Genomic DNA, 14,660 nt, shown 5'->3' with positions numbered 1-14,660 from the left:
TACTGCGTTATTTATAAATGTGTCGTAACCCTCCACCACCCGACATGGCAGCAGCCTCCTAAAAAAGCCCCCCCCGCCCCTCTCACCCTTGAGACTCGACAAGACTGTCCTGGCTTGAAGAGCGTAATGAAGGATACACATTAATTAATTTATAAGGGAATGTATGCAAGATGAATAATGCATGACTGTCTGAGACAAGGGGGGGGGGTGGGGTTTCGGATTTTGCGAGCATCTTTAGTCAATGGCCGTTGCTACGCACGGTGTTATCAGGTGCAGGAGTGCAACTGCGAGTGGGCCCATCTTCTTGGTTCTTTCGGTAAAGTCACGTAGAAGGGAAATAATAAAATAATAAAAATAAAACGTAATACAATTATTCTCACGACGTTTCGGCCACAACGCAAGCAGCCGTCCTCAGGTGAAGAACAGGTCTGTCGGAAAGACAGCGTCTGAATGAAACACCACCAGGCTTGGCAGCGTATATTTAAGCTGCTGGGTCGGAGGGGGAAGAGCGCCTTGACAAAAGAATGGCATTCCTCTTGATATGCAAAGAAGATGAATCCCTGCAGTCACGAAAGCTTTAAATCGAAATTTAATGCGAGTGGGCCGTTGAGTGGTTAAGGCGGTTGAGTGGTTAGGGCGGTGGAGTGGTCAGGGCAGTTGAGTGGTCAGGGTGGTTGAGTGGTCAGGGTGGACGTGTGTGACGGTCGGAGTTGTGGGGCAAGCAGTAAGTGGAACGGACGTCCATCTGTGCCAGGTATCACTGGCTTGCCCTGACCGTATCTCTGCGGCCACCAGGGATACGATCATGCCATGGGGACCTTTTTGCCAGCATCAGAGTGTGAAAAACAAGAACAGGGCTCAACATTTCTGGAAATAAGACAGGCGGTTGAGATGTTCAAACGCCAAATATACAAAACCTTATGCAAGGAATCAAGTCTGCACTTACCACACACGGGACTTGTGGTGAACGTGCAAACAAACATGCTGGGATAATATATGGATTGTCTTTGAAGGCCGTCTCTGGGTGTAAGCATATACAATTATAATCAGAGCATGCTTGTCTGCATGCTCACAACAAGTAGCGTGTATGGTTACTGAGGTACTTGATTCCTGCGAAAGGCTTCTATTTGGTGTTTGGACATCTTAACACCTCCTGTTTTATAGCCAGAAAGGGTACACACCTATTATTCAATTTCGATTTAAAGCTTTCGTGACTGCAGGGATTCATCTTCTTGGTTCTTTCGGTAAAGTCACGTAGAATGGAAATAATAATATAATAAAAATAAAACAATAAAATAATTCTCACGACGTTTCGGCCACAACGCATGCAGCCGTCCTCAGGTGAAGAACAGGTCTTTCAGACTCTGTCTTCTCGACAGACCTGTTCTTCACCTGAGGACGGCTGCTTGCGTTGTGGCCGAAACGTCGTGAGAATTATTTAGTTAAGTTTTATTATTATTACTGTATTATTTACACCTATTATTGTTATTGTTGTTACTGTGTCGGGGGATGGTCAAGTCAACTCGTCCTCCCCGATGCTACTGCAATTCTTGCCAAAATTACTTCCCAAAAGGGGGTCCTGTTACAGCGTGGACGTGGGGTGGAGGGGGGTGGGCCTACGATGTATTTGACGTATCTATTTCAACGTGACAAGCCGTAATATTTGCCGCTAACGAAGCCGTGACGGATTCAAATTTAAATGCCTCTTCGTCCGAACAAAGCCGTTTTGTGGATTGAGCATTCATCCCGACTGCTACTTTGTTGCTGCTGCTGCTGCTGCTGCGTAGTGGTGTTGGTTGTTGTTGTCGCTGCTGCTGCAGCTATTTCCCGTTATTCACGACCGACCGTTCGGGTAATTAAATGGGTCCTTAAAGCTTAATCAATGTTGCCGTGAATGATAACCCGTGACGCGGGAGAGAGAGAGGGGGGGGGCGATGGCGTGGCAGTGCAGCAGCCTGTGCAGCATTCACACTCCTCACTCGCAATCCCAGAGCGTGGAGGTTCAATTCCACCTCCCGGCCAGCGCGGCAGTTGAAATAATGAGATAGGGGGTGCAGGGGGGGGGCAAGAGGGGGCGGGGGGCAAGAGGGGGCGGGGGGCAAGAGGGGGGGGGGGCAAGAGGGGGGGGCAAGAGGGGTGGGCGGGGCGCAGGGGGGGGGTGAGGGGGCTAGAGGGGCGGGGGGCAGAGTTTCTTAAACTCACCCGCACCACCCATCCAGCGTCTCTGCCATGACCACCACATATACATACTTACACCACATATACATAAATACATACTTCACCTGGAATAAAACTTTCTACAAGCAAATTGAAGGCACCCCAATGGGCTCCCCCCTATCTCCGGTTGTAGCTAACATCTTCATGGAGAAATTTGAGACGGACGCCATCCAGACTGCCACTCTACGCCCGACCTTATGGAAGAGGTACGTAGACGACACTTTTGTCATCTGGCCACATGGCCGGCCTGCTCTAGACAAATTTCTTGACCACATCAATTCCATACACCCAGCCATCAGATTCACCATGGAAGTCGAAAAAGATGGCAAGCTACCCTTTTTGGATGTCCTAATCAAAAGGAGACCTGATGGTTCAATGAGCCACTCTGTCTACAGGAAATCCACCCATACGGACGCTTATCTAAAACCGGATTCCCACCACCATCCATCCCAGAAGAATTCCCTCATCAAGACTCTATATCATAGAGCCCAATGCATATCCGACCATGAACACATTTCCAGTGAACTCAAACACATACGCCAAGCTCTTAAGGCTAATGGTTACTCCGACTACACAATCCGCAAAGCCATCTCTCCAACCATCAAGAAGGATCCTGTTGAGGAGCCTTTCAAGACCATCACCTTACCTTACATTGCTGGGGTCACAAAAAAGATCTCCAAAATCCTGATTAAACACAAGATCCAGGTCCGATTCAACACAGTACATAAAATCCGTGATCTGGTACGGTCTGTAAAAGATGTGGTTCCAGACATACAGCACCCTGGTGTCTACAAACTAAGTTGCCTCTGTGGTAGCAGTTACATTGGACAAACCAAACGACACGTCTCAGACCGCATTCGTGAACATAAAGCTGACCTGAAACACGGTAGGACAAACACCTCAGCCGTGGCAGATCACTGTTACAACTCAGTGGGCTCACATGACATTGACTTCTCCAAGACAGAGGTTCTCTGCAAGCCACCTGGCTATCATGAGAGATTCGTTCATGAGGCGATCCACATATACAAACACAGAGACAATTTTAATCGAGAAGATGGATTCTGGCTTAGCAATCATTGGAAGGACGTAATAAACCATTTTGATACACATTAGGGTAGGTAGAATAATACATAGTGTTATGTTGAAATGTGGTTTATTGCAATACAGTATATAATTTAATGTTGGGTTTATCTATGGCAGTATATAGTACGGTATATGCTCGGTTGATGTAAGAGAATAAAGTTTAGATGGAAGCATATTATATAATTTTTACGACGTAGAATTGTAATGTATTACTTGCCGTTAGTAACTCAGCTTATTGTAGAGTATAGTAAGTATACTGATGGTGCTATGCAGTTTATATTTTAGTCTTTGTATGTAGTTTATACCTTAGTTTTCTACGGTGTTGTTTAGTAACTGCAGCTACATATCATTGGCATTCCTTTCCTTTGTTAATGCTAATCCCTGCACCCCCCTTGGTGCTCTTGATCCTGCATAGTGCGTGGGCATGGTATGACTTTGAAGCCCCCCCGCCCCCTGCGCATTTCCCATGTATATGCTAAACTCATCTTGATATGCACATTCTTTTTGTTAAGGCGCTCTTCTACCACCCCCAACCCAGCTTATATGTAAGTTCCTAGCTTGAAGTGTCTCATTCTTCACCTGAGGACGGCTGCTTGCGTTGTGGCCGAAACGTCGTGAGAATTGTTTCATTTTATTATGTTTTATTTTTATTATTTTATTACTTCCCTTCTACGTGACTTTACCGAAAAAACCAAGAAGATGACCACCACAGCAGTGTATAGTAGGGACCTTAACTGTATTAGATTTAAATTTCGATTTAAAGCTTTCGTGACTGCGGGGATTCATCTTCTTGGTTCTTTCGGTAAAGTCACGTAGAAGGGAAGTAATAAAATAATAAAAATAAAACATAATAAAATAATTCTCACGACGTTTCGGCCATAACGCAAGCAGCCGTCCCTCAGGTGAAAACCAGGTCTGTCGAGGCGACAGCGTCTGAATGAAACAGCACACGTGCTTGGAGCATATATATAAGCTGGGTTGGAAGTGGGGGAAAGGGCGCCTTGACAAAATAATTTGCATATCGTTGTGGCCGAAACGTCGTGAGAATTATTTTATTATGTTTCATTTTTATTATTTTATTACTTCCCTTCTACGTGACTTTACCGAAAGAACCAAGAAGATGAAACACCCGCAGTCACGAAAGCTTTAAATCGGAATTTATTTCTGTTCGTGTACCCCAAGTCCCAAAGGTAACGAGACCCCCATCACGATTGGAATCTTAAAGCCAGCCGGAGCGGAACGATTGTGGTCAATCCACTCTCTCGCGTGGCCAATGCTTGGTGGAGGTGATCGTTTCACCAGAGGTGCAGGGAAACCCAAACCCATAATTGAAGGTCGCAACAAAACGTGGCGTTCACATAGACCAGGGGTCGCGGAAACCAATCAGAATCGGAGTATGTATTTATTCGAGAGGAAATCCGATGAACTGTAAAGCTCTTTGTTGACCAGCGACGCTGCTAGACGTAGTTTCGCCGCAGACAACATAACAAGGGGGAGATATGATAATTGTTTTTTTTACCCTTTAATCTGCCAACAAAACTGACACATTTTTAACAAGGAGTCATGTTTGCATTGACCACAATACCTGCAGTCGGAATGCAAACAAAGAACACAACTCTGATAATGTATGCACTGCGCCTTTTGGCGTCATCTGGTCCAACACAATGTGAGACTAGGCTCTAAGAAAAGCTATCTCGGGTGTGCCCAACCAATTTCAAGGACAGTGCATACATTATCAGAGTTGTCTTTTGTGTTTGCATTCCGACCGCAGGTATTGTGGTCAATGCACACATGACTCCTTGTAAAAAAAAGGTGTCAGTTTTGTTGGCAGATAAAAGGGTAAAAAAACTATTATCATATTTTGCTACTGGCAAAGGAGGTTTCAAAGGGGAAGACAATTTTTTATTTGCGAATTCGGTGTCAGTAAAAAAAACACGCAACTCAATATTTAAAGAGCCGCAATGCACTGCCGGTGAACACGAGACGTTGATGGTCCATAATAAACAACTCTCACGTAGCAGCAGCAGCGGTCCTTTAAAGAGCCATCATCCGGCACGCGCCTCTGGACCCGCAGGCTGCCGACCCCTGACATACACCTCCGGCAGGCAACACAATAACGCACGCCAAGGCAACAACAAACAACATCAACAACAACAGCAGTAGCAGTAGGCGGGTGAGACCGGGCCATAAAATTCAGTCGCCCTGTGAGTGGACGATGGGGGCGGCTGTACGATCCTTGCCGGCGACGGATACAAAATAAGTAATATTTAAAAATACTTTTTTAAAAACACGCTTTAATGAAATGTAGCGTACGAGTAATGGCAGAACTCTGCGACTATAGGAAGTGGCCCCGAGGCTTGCCATAACGTAAGGGGCCGTGGTGATTTACAGCCAACGTGAGTTGAGCGTGGACAATTAGAGCCAAGGCAAAACATAAGATATAAAAAGATGGTTTAAAAATATGTATTAAATTTTTTATGATAGAATATAGTATTCTCATCAATATGACATAAGTATACCAAGTTTGCAGTCGATACCACATTGGGAAGTGGGTTAAAATTGAGTTACAAGATTTTATGGATATGACAACACATACAGTAAGTTAAATCAAATCGTGTAAAATGTTTAAAAATATGTTTTAGATGTTTTATGATAAAATATCCTGTTGTCATCAGTATGACATAGCTATACCAAGTTTGCAGTCGATATCACATTGGGAAGTGGGTTAAAATTGAGTTACAAGATTTGAGGATACGATAACGACAACAACAACAGACAGAGTGAGTTAAATAAAAGCGTGTAATAACAAAATAATATCGTTCGTGCTATGTTGCACGGGCCGGTGCGACATGAAGTCTCGCCAATGTGAAATTAAGTTTGCGGGTCGTCTGAAAATGATAAAAAGCCATTTGGTTGAGCCGTCATTTGTGACCAGGTCGCTTCTGAATAAGAAGCCAATAGATCAGTAGGGTTTAACTGCTAAGATACAATTTTTAAAAAAGTTTTATTCGTATTTATTTTAAAGCGAGTTTCTATACTCTGCATTCGTTTCGTGTGTTTTTTTGGTATTCTTTGTTGTTGCAACGTTCCGACCTGCCGCTGACTAGACATCTGTGAAAAATAGATTTTAGCTCATCGGATTCCTCCAGTTATAAATACTGACTCTGAACTAAGATGGTCGTTGAATCTTGACTTAAGCTTACGAGACTGCAGGAATTCATATTCTTTGGGTCTTTCGGTAAAATCACGTAGGATAGGTTCAAAGAAAATAACAAAAAAATATTTTAAAAAACTACGACGTTTCGATCGCAACACAAGCGTTCCTTCCTGACGACGAACGCTTGTGTTGCGATCGAAACGTTGTAGTTTTTTTATTATTATAATTTTTGTTATTTTCTTTGAACCTATCCACATGACTTTAGCGAAAGACCCAAAGAATGATATGGTCGTGTCTGGCAAATGCGGCTGTTGTGCCCTCCCCCGGCCCTCCCCCTCCCCCCGGCCCTCCCCCTCCCCCCGGCCCTCCCCCCGGCCCTCCCCCGCCCTCCCCCCCCCGGCCCTCCCCCGCCCTCCCCCCCCGGCCCTCCCCCGCCCTCCCCCGGCCCTCCCCCGGCCCTCCCACGGCCCTCCCTCGCCCCCCACCCCCTTGCCCCCCCCACGTGCCCCCCCCCCCCCACGTGCGTTACATAAATCCAATAGCGAAGCGAGCGCGTTTACTCCCATGGCTCATGATGAGTTGAAGTCACCAAGCGCCGTGGGGACCTTGGGCGAATGCCCAATTCAGATCGGTGCCACGGCATCTGGGATTGGGGGGTGGGTAGGGTCCTAGCGCGTCCCAGCGTGTTGTGTAACAAGTTGCGTGCGCGCGGTTATACAAGTGTAGTGGGAATAAATCGACGGAGAACTTTTTGTGAGGCTACACGATATTTATTTCGCTCTTATACAACGTCCCTAACACAAAGGGGTATAGCGGCCCCTTTAACCCGATACCTGGGGAGGTACGGTCTTCGAACTACACGGTCCCTACCACTGGGAACCCCGTTAACCTTCGTCCTCCGGCTGGGGCCGTAGGGGAGGCTATGCTGACCTGACCACTGGCCTCACTGAGCTCCGGCCCTTAGAAGGACATTGGAGCTTGGGGCCCAGGGTCCTATCTTCAGCCCCAGGTCTTCAGTCTTCGGCTTTGAGATGCTTGAGACAGACCCTTGAGAGGTCCGGCTTATGTACTGACTGGTTCGTGGCTTGCTCCGCCCCAGCCACAACTCCCTTCCAGAACTTTCTGGAAGGTGACATCATCCCCCGAACCACCCCCCCCCCCGGGTCCCGGGGAATGTGTCCCAGGATCCGTTCCACAGGGAATGTCGTTGACCCCTGTTGGGCCATGGTCATTAGTTCTAGATTTGAAGCTTTCGTGACTGCAAGGATTCATACTCTTAGGTTTTTTTTGGTAAAGTCACGTAGGTAAAAAATAATATTAAAATGAATAAAAGTAAAATAAAAATCACGACGTTTCGGAGGCAACACAAGCTTCTGTCAAGTACTTGATACAGCGAGCGTGCTGTGACGGTTCCACCTGAAGACGGAAGCTTGTGTTGCCTCCGAAACGTCGTGATTTTTATTTTACTTTCATTAATTTTAATAAAAAATGTTATTGTTTACCTACAGGACTTTACCGACAAAACCTAAGAGCATGGTCATTATCCCTGTTAACGAGAAGGAGGAGCTATCAGCCCACAGGGTGGGGAGTGCCGATTACCCCGACACAAGTACAGGCAGTCCCCGGATTACAGAAGGGTTAGGTTCCCGAGAAATATCAGTAACGCGGGGACTGCCTGTGCTCGAGTAGCCAGCAGAGGGGAGGGCTCATACCGAAAATAACCTGGGAAACATTATAATAGCAATATTTTTTATTCAGTATGTGTGTGTAGTTTGCCCCCCCCCTTACCACCAGCGGCAAGTAATGAATGTGCTCTGTGTGGATGTATAAACGGAGGCTGCGACTTCAAAGACTCCCTGTTGCATACATTTGACGCGATGTATCCGTGCGCGTGTGCGTGGAGCCGTAACGCTCATCGCGAAAAGCAAAACAAAAACGCCACAAGACATGAGCGTTGGAACTGTCTATGCTCACGCTCGCCGCATTAATGGACTTTAATTAGCTCCCAGCATTTGGAATTCTAGTGGCTAAGAGAACACCACCACACACACAGAAACCTCATTCACAGCGTTTTTCCTCCCCCTCTCTTCTCACGGATACGAATTGAACAAGGCCCTCCCCACCCCCCCTCCCCCTCTGCGCGCGCGCTCTGAATGCGCTCGGAAACGAAACGAGCACGCAACAGTCCCCATCGCAACTCGGCAATTCTCCAGGAGGCTGAGGCCCAATTCGTCCTTTTAAATCAGTGGGGTGTCGTTGGGTGGGTGGGTGGAGGTCACGCGGCGTGGATCATTGCGCCGCGCGTTCTCTCCCCGGGCACTCCGGCTCCCTCTGGCACGCGGCCACACAATCGTGGCCATCGCGGGCATTCACGAACCAAATTTACTACAAATTACGCCGGTATTTTAATCTCTTCGTGGCGTTCCCCCACCCTACCTCGCTCCCCCCTCCACCCCCCTCCTCCTCCTCACCGTCCCCCCCTCTCCTAGTCCACAATCCCCGTTTTTCGGCTTCTTTCCCCTACTTGCCACCCCCTCGCCCTGGAACAAACTTCGCCTCCACGTGAAGCGACGAGCACCCTCCCCCCCCGTCTCGTTTCCACTCCTCCGCCAAGACCTCCAACCACATCTTCTCCCTGGCCCCATCCTTTCCTCTCCATCCCTAGGCACCCCCTTAATTCCCGTACCCACTGACCGCCCGCCCTATACCCCCCCTCCCATCCCTTTTCACCGCATCACTTTTAGCTACCCTCATTGTACCATGCATAACCCTTGTAAAGCGCAATTAAAATATAAGTCAAAATAATCGCGTGCGCACTCCGCGAGGCTATTGCTCCGGAAACAACGCGTCAAAAAATAACCACATCATTTCGATTTAAAGCGTCCGTGACTGCAGGGATTCATCTTCTTGGTTCTTTCGGTAAAGTCACGTAGAAGGGAAATAATAAAATAATAGAAATAAAACATAATAAAATAATTCTCAGTGAGAAATAATAAAAATAAAACATAATAAAATAATTCTCAGTGAGAATTATTTTATTATGTTTTATTTCTATTATTTCATTATTTCCCTTCTACGTGACTTTACCGAAAGAACCAAGAAGAATAACCACATCGACCACTTCCCCTCGCCAGGTATGCGGAGGTACCTCCATCCAGCAGTGGAGTGACACACCCACACGCGCGCACGCACACCGAGGTGCCTATTACCATCACGTGGCCTGGCCATGCGCACCCTGGGGGCAGCGTCACACCCCCCCACCCCACGCCCGTGGGCGGCAGGGGCTGGCTGCGTCGGACAATTACCGCTGACCACATTAAGTTTTCATCGCTGAGCCACAGGGAGCCCTCCCCCCACCTCGTCCTCCTGCCCTCCCCCACCACCAGCAGCGTGTGGAGAGAGGGGGCGGGGGTTGCGAACGGGGCCGCGTGAACGAGGAGGCCCCGCGCAAGGGAGGAACTTGGGACTTCTTCTTCGCTCGGCTCGCTCGGCTCGCTTTCTCTGTTCACGGAACGTGGCGGTGGTGGTGGTGGGGGAGGACGGTCACACGGGGCCCGCTAGTCTTGACGATGCGGGCAGGGGGGTTGGTGAATGTGCCACCGACAGACGCAACCCAGTATCGGGGGAGGCGTACAGATACTCGAGGGAGGGAAGAGACACGGGCGTGATGCGGTCAATGTTAAACAACGTGAAAATAATGTTTAACCGCCCTAACCTTTAATTGCAGCCTTGCAAGCCATTTGGTTCCCTATCGTAAAAAAATGTTTTATAACGTTAATAAATACACAGGGGTTTGATGAAACAAAGTTGTTACTTACCGTGCCCGTGCTTAATGTGTGTTTTCGATTATTTACCTTCTAGAAACGTATATCTGGCCGTGTCTCGCACCCGCAGTGGGCCCAACAATGGAATTGGAGCTGCCCGCTGGTTTTGTGCAGCGTGCTGCTAACCGCTGCACCACCGCCCCCCCCCCTCCCCAGCTCGCACGCAAGCGAGACACGTGGAGTTTCCTTCCACGAAATAAAACAAATGAGGAACGCAAGTTTTGCTGGGACACATAAATTACTTTTCACGCGGCGTAAATATCTCGCAAATTGCAGCCACCTTTGCTGCCTGATTGAGCGAACTCACGCAGAGTTAGGAGCCCCGAATATCCCCCCCCACCTCCCCCAAAATCCCAGTGGATGAATGCGTCGCTTTGGCAAGTCCACGACAGCAGACTGGCCGTGACTGTAACCACACGAACGAGAGGCGTGGACTTGGGGGGGTTGCGTGGCTTCCGTTGGCAGTGGCGGTGCAAGGTAAGAAGGAGGGTGGTATTAGCAGACTCGGCAGAGCGTGCCGAGTCCCACGATGCTCAAAAGAAGGCCCTAGAACGATCTACAAGAGCCCATGAGTGATGCAACAAATTACGTCGTTGATTAAGATCCAATGAGCATTAAACAAATACAATTTGCTGAATAAGCTCATGAATAGTTATCATCTAACCTTAATTTGGAGCTTTCGTGACTGCAGGAATTACTCCTTGGTTATTTCGGTAAAGTCACGTATAAAGATAAAATAATAAATTAAATAATAGCATACGACGTTTACCTGATGATGATTGCTTGTGTTGCAATCGAAACGTCGTATGCCATTATTTAATTGATTATTTTATCTTTATACGTGACTTTACCGAAAGAAACAAAGAGTTATCATCTATATCTCGTCTGCATTTCTCTCTCTCTCCTCTCATCCCACCCAATCTCTGCCTCTTGCCTACATCTCTCATTTTACGACCTCCGTCGCATCTCCACCGCACTCTCTCCTATCATCCCACGGCGCCCGTCGCTTGTGCGTGTAAAAAAGAAACGAGCGAATTCCCGCGGCCCCAAGTACTGTAGCTCCTGATTGAAAGGGTGCCATCGAGTATCAGTTAAAATCGATAGGCTGATAAACATCACAAGATAATGAATAAAGGCCCCAGTTGTAAATTACACGAACCGCAGTCGACCACAAGCGATCAGCAAGATGCATGGCACGCATATGCGCCACTGTACCAAAGACAAAGATCCCCCGTATAGCCTTTAACAGACTGTTGGGGCAAGTGCTGTTAGCGAGCACCTATAAAGGCCGGCACGGCACACGAGGGAGTTGGGTGACCAGCACCACCCCCGGCCGCCTTTGTCTCCCTAGTGGCGATGTTTACACACCGCACCAAGTACACATCGCACCTGGTGGAGGTCCAGAACCGGTTAAGATAATCGTGACTGGTGTTGTCAGTGAGCGGATTCGAACTCTGGTAGCCCGGGTTCGTAGCGCAGCGCGCTCACCGCTAGACTACCACTCCCCACTAACAATGCGAGGCAAGGTGCTCTGTGAGGCCACGTGAAGTGTCGAAGGCTCGCTGGCAGCAGGTCACGGGGCAGACCCCGCAGGTGCCGTCGGTTGACTGACTGAGATGACTGGCAGACGCACACCATCGCTGAAGAAACGACGATGCCGCCCGACTCTTGCAGAGTGAGACCCTCCGCTGTCGAACCCGAACTGACCACGAGCACACTGTCCGGGTGTGGAAACATCTCCACAACTGCTCCATAGCTCGTCAAATAATCTGCAGTCACGAAAGCTCTAAGTCAAGATTTGCTCCATAACTTATTCTGCGTTACGGGGGTGGAGTATTTGATGACATAAAACACCCAGGCAGGTGCTCTGTGCTTGTGGGGCTGATGGTAAGTCCCCACCCCACCCTCTTAGCGGCACACAGCAAGTTCAGCAGTCAAGCCTCCAACTCATTCTCAGAGAGTGAGCAGCAATCGTCGCATTGTCAGCGTGCGAACTGTGGTGGACCAATCGGGAGCCGTCCCTCGACCGCACCCAGCCATCAATCGGGCCTCCCATTGTGTCTGCACCAGCTGGAAATTCTCGAAGTGGTGAACGATGACGTTACGTAAAGGGTAGGGGGGTCAGAAGGAAGGCCAAGGTGAACGGACGAACTGGCTATGACGTAGATAATAAAATAAAACAACCAGCCGTGCAGCTTTTTCCCGGGCCCGCCCATCGTGAAGGGCTTTTCACGGTTGTGAGCAGAGGGTTAGGGAACCCCGAAAGCATGACGAATAACCCACAGCCGTCGATGCCTACGTTCACAAAGACAAAGATCCCACGTAAAGATGGTTTTGTTTTTAGCAGACTGTTGGGGCAAATGTTGCTAGCGAGAATCTACGCAGGGCCGGAAACTTCACACGAACGGGATGGGTGGCCAGCACCGTGCCCGGCCGTCTTTGCTTCCCCGGCACCGATGTTGCGCACGCCGTACCAGGTACTCATTTGAGGCCGAGTCGACCTAGGGGAGGCCCGCGACCGGGTACAGATAACCGTGCCTGCTGTTGGCCGTGAGCAGGACTTGACCTGTGGAAGCCGGTCTTCGTAACGCCGCGTTGCGCTGACCGCTACAGCTTCCGTTCTCTCCCGCACGGTCACGCACACGCGCTGACCGCATCTGTTCGAATTCTCTCAATGTAAGTTATTAAAACGTGGGGTATGCGTGTGCATCGCTTCCTGTTTAACAGTGGGAGCTCAGAGTGGGAGCTCAGCGGTGGGTGGAATGTGCGGGCAGCCGGTCTCGTTCAAATACCAGCGAGAGATTCATATTTTGTATCAACATTTATATATATATTGTTTGCTACGAAACACGAAGACCAAAAAAAACACCGCATCAGATTTCTCACGACGACGACGATGTTGTTGTTGTTACGGCTCTTACCGGGTGTCGCTGCCGAGATGGTTGGCCACAGGCTCAGAGAAGAAGCGGAATGTGGAGGGTGGGACCCAGCGGTGGAGCAGATTCGGGTGATGGGCCCCAACTCTTCAACTCGAACTTCTGTGTGGAGTCGCGTCCGATGAACCGGCGACAAACGCACACAGCCGCTACCGCCGCCGCATCCCGCCTCTGCTGCTCCGAGCCACACACAACACGCACAGCGAGATGGAAACAGCCAACCCAGTGTGTGTGTGGGAGAGAGAGAGAGGGAGTGAGAGGCGGAGAGACGAGGGGGGGAGGGGGTGAAGGGTAGAAAGGCAGGGTACGAGTGAGCAGCCGTAGGGCGGAGTTTGGTTGGGAGAGAGGCAGGGATGGAGAGGGTTGGTTTGAATAGGGCTGGGTCTGGTTACAGAGACGAGGCAAAGAGAGTGGAGAGGTGTTGACTGGAGGCGTGCGTGCGTGCGGGTGCAAGTGAGAAATCGCTACCGCGCCCTCAATGTGTGCTGAACTTCTTTCGCACCGTACGTAGTCGGAGGTGCGGGGCGAATGACAACAACACTAAAACACAGGCAAAAAGCAGTTCTAAAGAAACGAGTTTGTCGATCTAGATGATGATTTAAAAGTGCATCATAGCTCCCAGAGGCGTCCGAACAGCGGAAGGAAGAACGTTCCAGACGGCCACAGAAGCGCGGCTGAAAGTGCCGCGCGATGCGGTGGTGGCCGTCTTGGTTCGACGGCCCAGCCAGAGGCCGCGTGTTTACGCCTCAATGTGAATGCGTGCGAGGGCTTTTTTTGGGTTACATCGCGTCAATATATAAATGTGTCGTTAAACCCGCCACCACCCGACACAGCCAATTAGCGAGGGGGTTGTACAGAACGTGGCAAAGTCATCACTAGTACAGCACACCCGGTGTGGTGGAGAGCAAATCCACAACATTTACAATCTGAGTACGACGTTTCGCCAGTAATTACAACTAGCTTCATCAGGCGACAGCCAGTTATAATTACTGGCGAGACGTCGAACTCAGTTTGTAAATGTCGCGGCTTTTTCTCTCCAACACACCGGTGTGCTGTACTAGTACATTATATACTACACTATACACTACACTACTACATTATACACTACACTACTACAGTATACACTACAGTATACACTACACTACTACAGTATACACTACTACAGTATACACTACTACAGTATACACTGCACTACTACAGTATACACTACTACATTATACACTACTACAGTATACACTACTACATTATACACTACTACATTATACACTACTACATTATACACTACTACATTATACACTACTACATTATACACTACTACAGTATACACTGCACTACTACAGTATACACTACACTACTACAGTATACACTACACTATCTACTACACTATACACTACAGTATACACTACACTTCTACAGTATATACTACACACTACACTATACACT

The 14,660-nt window shown here is 48.7% G+C and overlaps 1 protein-coding gene across 1 annotated transcript in view; it reads right to left on the bottom strand.

Annotated features, from left to right (window-relative positions):
• The window catches only part of LOC144948912 (phospholipase D1-like), a 114,458-nt gene extending 101,021 nt beyond the window's left edge, over positions 1-13,437 (bottom strand). The window contains exon 1 of the mRNA XM_078878628.1: positions 13,203-13,437. The gene's annotated coding sequence lies outside the window, so the exon portion shown is untranslated. The remainder of the gene's footprint in view (positions 1-13,202) is intronic.
• Positions 13,438-14,660: the final 1,223 nt, after the last annotated feature.

This window comes from Lampetra fluviatilis, chromosome 51 (genome assembly GCF_964198595.1).
Source record: "Lampetra fluviatilis chromosome 51, kcLamFluv1.1, whole genome shotgun sequence".
In the NCBI taxonomy this organism is placed as follows: domain Eukaryota; kingdom Metazoa; phylum Chordata; class Hyperoartia; order Petromyzontiformes; family Petromyzontidae; genus Lampetra; species Lampetra fluviatilis.
The sequence above is the reverse complement of the archived record's forward strand: the minus strand, read 5'-3'. Positions and strand labels throughout refer to the sequence as shown.